We start from the raw sequence: 9,189 nt of genomic DNA, 5'->3' as shown, positions 1-9,189 counted from the left end.
TGTGGATGTCCCCTCCCTGGAGGCCAGATTGGATGAGAGGTCAGGTTTGGCAAACAAGTGTGGTTGAAAGGCATCACTGTGCACGGCAGGGGGTCGGAGTAGATGATTCCTGTGGTCCCTTCCAACCTAAGCCACTCTATGATTCTATGATCTATGGTCCTACCTACCCACAGAGCAAGTGGTACAATGACAGGAAATGACTTAAAGTTGCAGCAGGGAAGGTTTAGATTGGATATTATGAAAAATCTTTTCACTGAAAGGGCTGTAAAGCACTAGAACAGGATGCCCAAGAAAGTGGTGAAGTCACTGTCCCTGGAGGTATTCCAAAGATCCATAGACATGGCACTCTGGGAGATGGTGCACCAAAAAAAGTGTGTCCAGCAGGTCTAGAGAGGTTCTTCTCCCCCTCTACTCTGCCCTGCTGAGACCACACCTGTAATACTGTGTCCACTTTGGGGCTCCCCAGTTCAAGAGAGACTGAGACCTGCTGGAGGGTGTCCAAGGGGGAGCCACAAGGATGCTTAGGGGCCTTGAGCATCTCCCCTGTGAAGAGAGTCTGAGAGCCCTGGGGCTGTTTAATCTGGAGAAGAGAAGGCTGAGAGGGGATCTGATCAATGATTATCAATAGCTGAGGGGTGTGGGTCAAGTGGAGGGGGCCAAGCTTTTTCGGGTGGTGCACAGTAATAAGAAAAGGAACAACACAGAGAGAGTGATTGCCCATTGGAATGGGCTGCCTGGGGAGGTGGTGGAGTCGCCGTCACTGGAGGTGTTCAGGAGGAGACTTGACAGGGTGCTTGGTGCCATGGGTTAGTTGATTAGGTGGTGTTGGATGATAGGTTGGACGTGATGATCTTGAAGGTCTCTTCCAACCTGGTCTATTCTATTCTATTCTATTCTATTCTATTCTATTCTATTCTATTCTATTCTATTCTATTCTATTCTATTCTATTAACAGGTTCCAGCTTGAACACAGAAGATTTCACCACAACATGAGGAGAAACTTCTTTACAGTGAGGGTGATGGAGACCTGGAGCAGGCTGCCCAGAGAGGTTGTGGAGTCTCCTTCTCTGGAGACTTTCCAACCCCACCTGGATGCATTCCTGTGCAGACTGCCCTGGGTGATGCTGCTCTGGCAGGGGAGTTAGACTGGATGATCTCTGGAGGTCCCTTCCAGCCTCTAACATATTGTGATGCTGTGATGGTTTAGTGGTGGACTCAGCATTGCTGGGTTAATGCTTGAACTTGGTGATCTTAAGGCTTTCCAGCTGAAATAATTGTCAAATTCCACTCCAAAAAAAAGATCAAAAGGCAAATTTCCAACGACTGAAAATTTGGGGAAGGTTACCTGTGGCAATGCCAGCGATGAGCAGTGTGAGCAATCTGGCAGTGCAGGCCTAGAGCCTGACATGGTGGCTGGCCATGCTCAGCACAAGTGCAGAGCCAGCTAGCAGTGTAGCAACAGTGCTGTGCCTGCAGCATGGAACTAAAGCAGGACACTGGTAGCTATAAACATAGAAAGTTATCTTGGAACAACAGGACATACACCTGCATCAACAACCTTGTGTGTCATTAGTAGTTGGACCAATAATCTATAACAGTGTGATGTGTGGTCACTCGTGGGAACCAATGAAGCTATGCTAATGAGTTTATATAAGTTGTAGAAGTTCCCTTGCTACGCACTTCTGCCTTTCCTTTCCCTTCTTCTTCTTTGCTTTACTTTACTGTGCTACACTCACACTATAGTCCTACAATACTGGAACAATAAAGGAGCAATACTTGATCATATTGGTCAGCTGTATTGACTCCAATCTCCATCACCTATAGTTAATGAAAAGCAGATGAGATGCTTCACTTCAGTTATCTTGCATGTTGTTGTGATGCAGAAGCCATGGCTGGACACACAGCAATGACTAAGGAGTTGAATCCTGAAATGAAGCTCTGTACACACCATGGGCAGCCTTCCCTGGGCTTCTCTGGCCTCATTGCTCCTCACTCCAACACTTGGAAGGCCTGTGAGTGAGAAAGGACTCAGATACAACAGAAATTGACGTGGCTCTTCCTGTTCTCCTCTCCCAAAGTGGACTGATCCTCTTCACTCAGCATGGGTTAGAAAGGGGGTAATGGAAGCATGGCCTGGCTCTTTCCTGCACAAGCAGACTGGCATTTTCCCAGGGAAAAAAAAAATGAAAGAAATAAAATATCCTAACTGAAATCCTCTATGGAAGCATCTAGTGAAGACCCAGCTGTTTGTTCTTCTTTGAGATACCAGAGACAATGGAATGATGAAATCTGCACACAAGACAGGGTCTGTACCATAAATGAATAAAACATTTTTTTAATTCCTCTGTGGGGGCTTTTCTGTGAAATCCAGGTGTCCTTTCCATTGAAACTCTCAGAAGAGGAAAAAATTACACTATTCATTATCCCAGGCACAGCATTTGCATAGAACACTCTTCACACAGTGCCTCCTGTCAAAATAGCTGTCACTCTGCAGCACTGGCTCTCTGGCCATCATGCACCACTTGTGACACCTTGATGTGTGTTTCCTAGGTCCACTACCCTCCAGCATGCTAAACGTCCTACACCACACATCCTCTTCCCCTGGGCAGGATGGTTACGGTGTTTCTTCCTTTCCTGCCCAGCCTCAGCTATCTCATCCTGCTCCAAACCCATAAATCTGTATAAAAACTCCTGGGTTTGATCAGAATAGCTGCTCTGACTGATTTAGGAGTGGGCTCACATTATAGGTTCCTTTTGTCAGATCATTTTCCTGTAACGTTTTTCCCAGTGATTCAGAAATCCTCTGTCTGGGGGCAGCCACTTAGTGTTGTTAAATGGCAAGGGCTGCACACGGACTTCAGTTCCATCCCAAAGCATGGGGCAGGTAGTGTTTGAACAGCCTGCTCCTGTAACTTCATGCCACTTAAATGCACTTCTCAGCGTTAATATCCTCTTAAATCATTGATGTATATATACATTCTTCTTCATCACCATTCTTTGCATTCCACATGTGTCCACACAGGACAATTACAACAATGTGAGCTAATTAAAGCTATAGGGCAAAACTCTGACCCTGTGGAAGTCAAAGGGAGTTTTGCATCTTTCTTCAATAGAGTAAGCATTTCACCCCCAGGCCCCTTCTGTCCCCTTCAGTTTCCCTGCTGTTTGTGCAAGAGGTCCTGGAGAATATCAGGTCTTTGAGAGCCAATTAGCCAGAGACAGCAGTACAACAAAGCCTCCCCTCCACGGTGTGGCACGGACGGCCCTTTGCCTTCAGGAAACAGGTCCAAGCTGGGGTGGGGCTGTGGCTCTAAGTGGCAGCCCACAAGGGTATGAGAGAAAGGTGGAGGAGCTGCTCTGCAGGCTCAAGGGCTCAACGGGGGCAAAGCTACATGAAAGTAATTGAAGGTGAGGGGAAAGGTCCTGAAGCTGTGTTGCAGGGGCAAGTGATCTGAGCGCTTGGAAACCAAATGTTTCCCTAACTGCTGTTGAAAATGACTGCTCCTGACCAGGGGTGCCCAACCTTCCCCACTGGGTGGGCCACACAGCTTCCCCCAGTCGCTGCCAAGGGCAGTGCTGAGCGGCATGTCCCTCGGGAAGGTCCAGATGTCCTGCACATGCTGAGCACATGTGACCTCTTGCTTTCATTCTCTGCTTTCCCAGGGGCTCCTCAGCACAGGACACAGACTAGGTTGCTGACTGGAGGAACTGCTCCAGCACTGGCAACCCATTTCTAGTCTCTGTGTCCCATGGGCTCCCTTGGCCTCTCCCATGACATTTGAACAGATGTGAATGTTCCATGTAACAGTAAAACAGGGTTCCAGGCAGGGCTGGAGCCTGGGGGCTGATTCATCTTCATCTCTGTCTGCCAGAAACAAGACACCACATCAGATCTGTAATCACCAACAACACTGGCCCACGGTGTGTGAAGAGTTCAAATGTGACCTAGAGAGACTAGGTGCTCATAGGTGTTCAAAAGGCCTAAGGTGACAGAAGATCACAGAGTGATCTTAGTAGCCCAGTGGGGGTTAGTTCCAGGAGTAAAATAATGTTTTGAAGAATGGAAGTCCATTCTTCACCTGAAATACAGAGAGAAAACTAGACTTTTCCTTGGAACCTTTTGTTTCATTAGAAAACAGACTCTGCCAGGATCTGACTTTAATATTGGATAGTACATCCCAGATCATGGAGACCCTGACAAAAGGGGAGGTTCATAAGATCATTACAAGCTGCTGAAAGGTGCTTTCTGAGTAGAGAGATTTGTACTCATAGAATGGGGCACCAGGGCTACTGGTCTTGGAGCAGGGCAACACTGTGGAACTGATTCTGGAGAATAAAAAGGATCCTTGAATTTGGGATCAGATCAAGGCTTTAGGGAGGTTTTTGAGGTTCTTAAGCCTTATGAAAACCTGAATCAGACATTGTTCACCTTCCAAATGACAATGCCATTGCCTGAAGGCCTCCTTGGTGCCTAAAGTTCCTTGCTATGTTCCTACTTAGCTGTGGGAATTGAATGTGAACAAACAATGTTGCTTTTGGGATTCTTGGGTGGCAAAAGGCCATGACCAATTCTATAACTCTATGTATTCATCTTTACAAAGAAGCATTTTGTTCAGTCTGGACACAGAAAGGTACTGAAGGCTCTTTAAACTGGTTAAAGATGGACATGGATTCATTTACCCAGTCAGTGGTGGTGTTTTTTGTAGAACAGTGAAACATTGCCTTTGGAAACTCTTTGCTGAATTGCCTTGGAGAGCCTTAATCAAATCAAACCCAATGTACTTGTGAATACCTAAAGAGAGATGCTGATGCTGTCATTGAAGAGCATGGCATAGAAAAAGCGCTCCACTGTATTCACAGCAAATAGGTTGTGCAGTTTGGGTACTTTTTCATGAGATGTTTTAGTGACTTAGGGATGAGTTAGTCAGTAGAAAAGTCCAGATTCATAAATTCATCAAAATTAATGGCCATGAGCTTTTCTATTCCTGGCTGATTTATTGATGGAATGGAGCACGCAGGAGCACTTGATAAACTGGAAGGAAATAGTTGTATTCTAATCCATATAAAATGTGGAGCAATTCTCTGGTGGTCCCCTAACAAGTACAGCCCAACTCATGAGATCCCAGAGACATGGGGAATGGAACAAAACTAGCAATGGGTAGATTCAGCTTGGATGCTAGGAAGAAGTTGTTCCCCATGAGGGTGGTGAGAGACTGGCACAGGTTGCCCAGGGAGGTGGTGGAAGCCTCCTGCCTGGAGGTGTTTGCAGCCAGGCTGGCTGTGGCTGTGAGCAACCTGCTGTAGTGTGAGGTGTCCCTGGCCATGGCAGGGGGGTTGGAACTGGCTGAGCCTTGAGGTCTCTTCCAACCCTGACAATTCTCTGGTTCTATTAATTTCCTTTTGAGTGACTTACTAGCTAGAAACAATAATACCCTTGTTATGGTGACCTGTTGTGAGACACAGTACTCATCTATGAAGTGTAAGGATTAGTTTTTCTTCTAGACAAGCACATCTGGGACATCTGGAGTGGGTCCAAAGGAGGCCATGAGGATGATTGGAGGGCTGGAATACCTCCCCTGTGGGAACAGACTGAGACAGTTGGGGTTGGAGAGGAGAAGGCTCTAGGGAGTCCTTAGAGCATCCTTCTAGTACCTGAAGAGGGCTGCAGGAGAGCTGGGGAGAGAGTTTTTACCAGGGCTTGTAGTCATAGGATGAGGGACAATGGCCTTGAGCTGGAAGAGGGAAGATTTGGACCGGAGATTGGAAGAAATTCTTTCCAGTGAGGGTGGTGAAACACTGGAACAGGTTGCCCAGGGAGGTCATGGATGCCTCCTCCCTGGTGGTGTTCAAGGCCTGATTAGATGAGACTTAGAGTGACGTGGTTCAGTGAGAAGTATCCCTGCCCATGGCAGGGGGATTGGAACTAGATAATCTTTAAGGTCCCTTCCACTGTAAACCATCCTATGAATCTATGAATGTACAGTGCCAACATTCACTCTTCATAGCCTGTTCTATCATCACTTTCCATATGGAATCTCACTGCACTGAGTTGTGTTCTACTCTTCTGACAGTTGCCTTCAAAATAATCCCTTCTACCACACTGCATTAAGGAACTGGCTTGTTACATGGAATGCTATAAAGTGAAGCATTGCTCTCTTAGGTCTAAATACGCTCCTGCATCCTATTCTGTTCTGGCATAAGCATTGAAACCACTCTTGTTGCAGGACTGTGAAGTCTTCACACCTAGACTAATACGGGTTTTGATTAAGCAATGCCAGGAGTCTCTCCTTTTGCATAGCTTTCTGGTATCTGTTTTATTGAAAGGCTGAAGTACAATAGTTCAAGTCAGGTTCCTGGAGATGGGAAATAGAATTTCCTTTCTCACATGTTTTACACTCTTTCCATGAGCACCACCCAAACCCTGGACTCTTTGACTGCTGAAAGGAATGGTTTGTATCATTGGCTAAGGATGGTTCTGATGCCCAGCCAGCAAGCTCCCAAAGATTCTTTCTAGGTATGATAATGAAATGCTCTGGAGTAACTATGCAATTATGTAAAGACTCTTTCCTATCCACTATGCTTCTCACATATTCCCTTAGAGCAAGATTAGAACAGTGTAGGAAGTGTGCTTAAACTGTGCACTTAAAGTGTACTTTTCCATGGCTTTTCTGCTGGAATGAATTAAGCAAAGCAGAATTAACCTTGTCAGTCACCCAGGCAGCTTCCATGACACCGAGAGCTGTAACTAAGAACACAGAAGTAACAAGAGAGCCCCAATGCAGTCACCCTCTACTGATTCCTACACAGAGTATGCAAAGAACTTTGGGGTGCTCTGAGCAGATAGACCCAGTATAAATGTAAAGTCATAGTTAGGAAAGGGGCAAGGGGAAGCGCCCTTGGGCAAACAGAAGGGTTTAGATTCAAAACCATGGATGCTGGGGGAAGCTCAGCACAGAGCTCAGGCATAGCAGTGAAGCACTGAGCTGATAACTGTAATCTCTGGTCTAGGCAGGAGTTGAGGGAAGGAAACAAACTGCTTTAGCATGAGGCAAAGTGGGTGACCAGGAGCAAGCAGTTTGTTAGAAGGGAGAAAGCACATACAGAGCAATGGGAAAACGGAGTCCCCGTGGTGGCAAGCCAGCATGAACCCCAGGAAATGGTTGCCAGATCTTCCTGTCTGGCTAATTTAGTCTAGTAAAGACAATTGATAATTGGGAGAAGGCAGCCATGTTCTTCTGAAAAGGGGATCTCTGCCATTCTGCTGGTATGAGACCCTAGGAGCATCCTCTGGGGTGGAAAACTATATCATTCTAATTCTAAATCTACTTTACCTTTCCCTCTCTTTGCTGTCTCCAAATCCTGATCATTTACCTACCCCCACAAGCTCCACTTGTTATTCCAATGAATTTGTCCCAGGCAGAGGATGGATGAAGGAGACAGCCATCAGGCTACTTCTGCTGATGCTGTTGGAGCACAAGCAGGTAGGGGAGTGTGGTGGGGTGGAAGGGTAAGGCCAAGAAGCCTCCTCCCTTCCCCCTTGTAAAGTAAAGGGAAAGAAAAATTGAAGGGAAAGGAAAAAAAAACTCACAAGCTGAATTAGCAAGGCAGTGGGGCTATATTTACAAAGCAGTGTAGGATTTGCAGGGGAATACTTACAAATTTACAATATTTACAATATATACAAAGATATACAACAGAGTAACACAGAAATGAGAGTAACCCCCCTCAGCAGAGGGGGTTCCCCACCTCTGCTCTCCCCTCTTTCCCCCCCCCTTTCCCCAGAGTAGGTCAGAAAAAGGGAGAAAGAAGAAATAAAGAAGTTAAAAGCAGTTTTGTGTTAATTGGAAAGGAGTCAATACAGGCCTTCTATCTTATCGGTTTCAAGGCCGAAGTCTTGGCAGAAAGCCCAGCAGAGAAAGAGCTGCTACCCAAAGAAGAGGCGGAAGCAAGACTGACAGAGAAGGTCTGGAAATGCCCAGTTCACTCCCAGTTCAGAAGGTGCTTCCTCCCACTCTTCCAATGAAATTAGTTTAGATTATTCCTTCCGTTTACCAACTTCCGTCCACCATATTCCCTTTCTTAAGGGCGCAACGTCAACCGGCCACAGGGAGGACTGTTCAGGCTGAGGAAATTAGAAAAGAAGTGGAAGAATAAAAGAAAGCATCAGGTGCAAACTGCTGAACACTACTCTTAGATATGGGGATGTCAGCAAGCACAAGTGCCCTGTGTTAGAGACACTCCAGCAGCCTGGACCATGCTGCTGTGGAACAGCTGGCACAGGTGGCAGGTGAGGTGACAAGTCAGAAATGCCATCCACTGTTTCGGACATGCTGACATGGCTGCATCTGGCACTTGTTCAGAAACCTCTGCATCACATACTGTTGCATTCTGAAGACAAGACCATAGCCCACTGGATACCAGTAGCTCTACCAGAAGCTACACCAGCACAGTTCACATAAACCCGGCTGAGAACCTCACCAGACAGGCTGTTCCTGGAGTAACTTAGTGAAAACCATTCCCTCAGCACACTTTATAGAGAACATTGATGCTCTGAAACAAGAGTTGAGGGGTTTTGTGCTTTTAGAAGCAAGCAATCAATCACCATGTCCCAAAACTGGGGAAAGGTTTAATATTATCAAACTTTCTTCTCCACTCTAGACCTCACATTATCAATTGATTGTGTTCCTCCTTGATCTAAAAAAACTTATGTCTCTTAGACTTTGCAATGATCGTAGAATTGTTGGGGTTGGAAGGGACCTCAAGGCTCAGCCAGTTCCAATCCCCCTGCCATGGCCAGGGACACCTCACACTACAGCAGCTTGCTCACAGCCACAGCCAGCCTGGCTGCAAACACCTCCAGGCAGGAGGCTTCCACCTCCTCCCTGGGCAACCTGTGCCAGTCTCTCACCACCCTCATGGGGAACAACTTCTTCCTAACAGCCAATCTCAATCTACCCATTTCTAGTTTTTTTTCCTTTCCCCCCAGGTCTATTACTCCCTGACACCCTCAAAAGTCCCTCCCCAGCTTTCTTGGAGCCCCCTTCAAATACTGGAAGGCCACAATGAGGTCTCCTTGAAGCCTTCTCTTCTCCAGAACAGTGCCAACTCTCTCAGTCTGTCCTCATAGCAGAGCAGCTCCAGCCCTCTGCTCATCCTCGTGGCCCTTCTCTGGACACCTTCCAGCACCTC

The sequence above is a fragment of the Melanerpes formicivorus genome, unplaced genomic scaffold (assembly GCF_026170545.1).
Source record: "Melanerpes formicivorus ecotype bairdi unplaced genomic scaffold, bMelFor1.0.p_v2 SCAF_94, whole genome shotgun sequence".
NCBI lineage: Eukaryota > Metazoa > Chordata > Aves > Piciformes > Picidae > Melanerpes > Melanerpes formicivorus.
Note: the sequence above shows the minus strand (reverse complement) of the source record.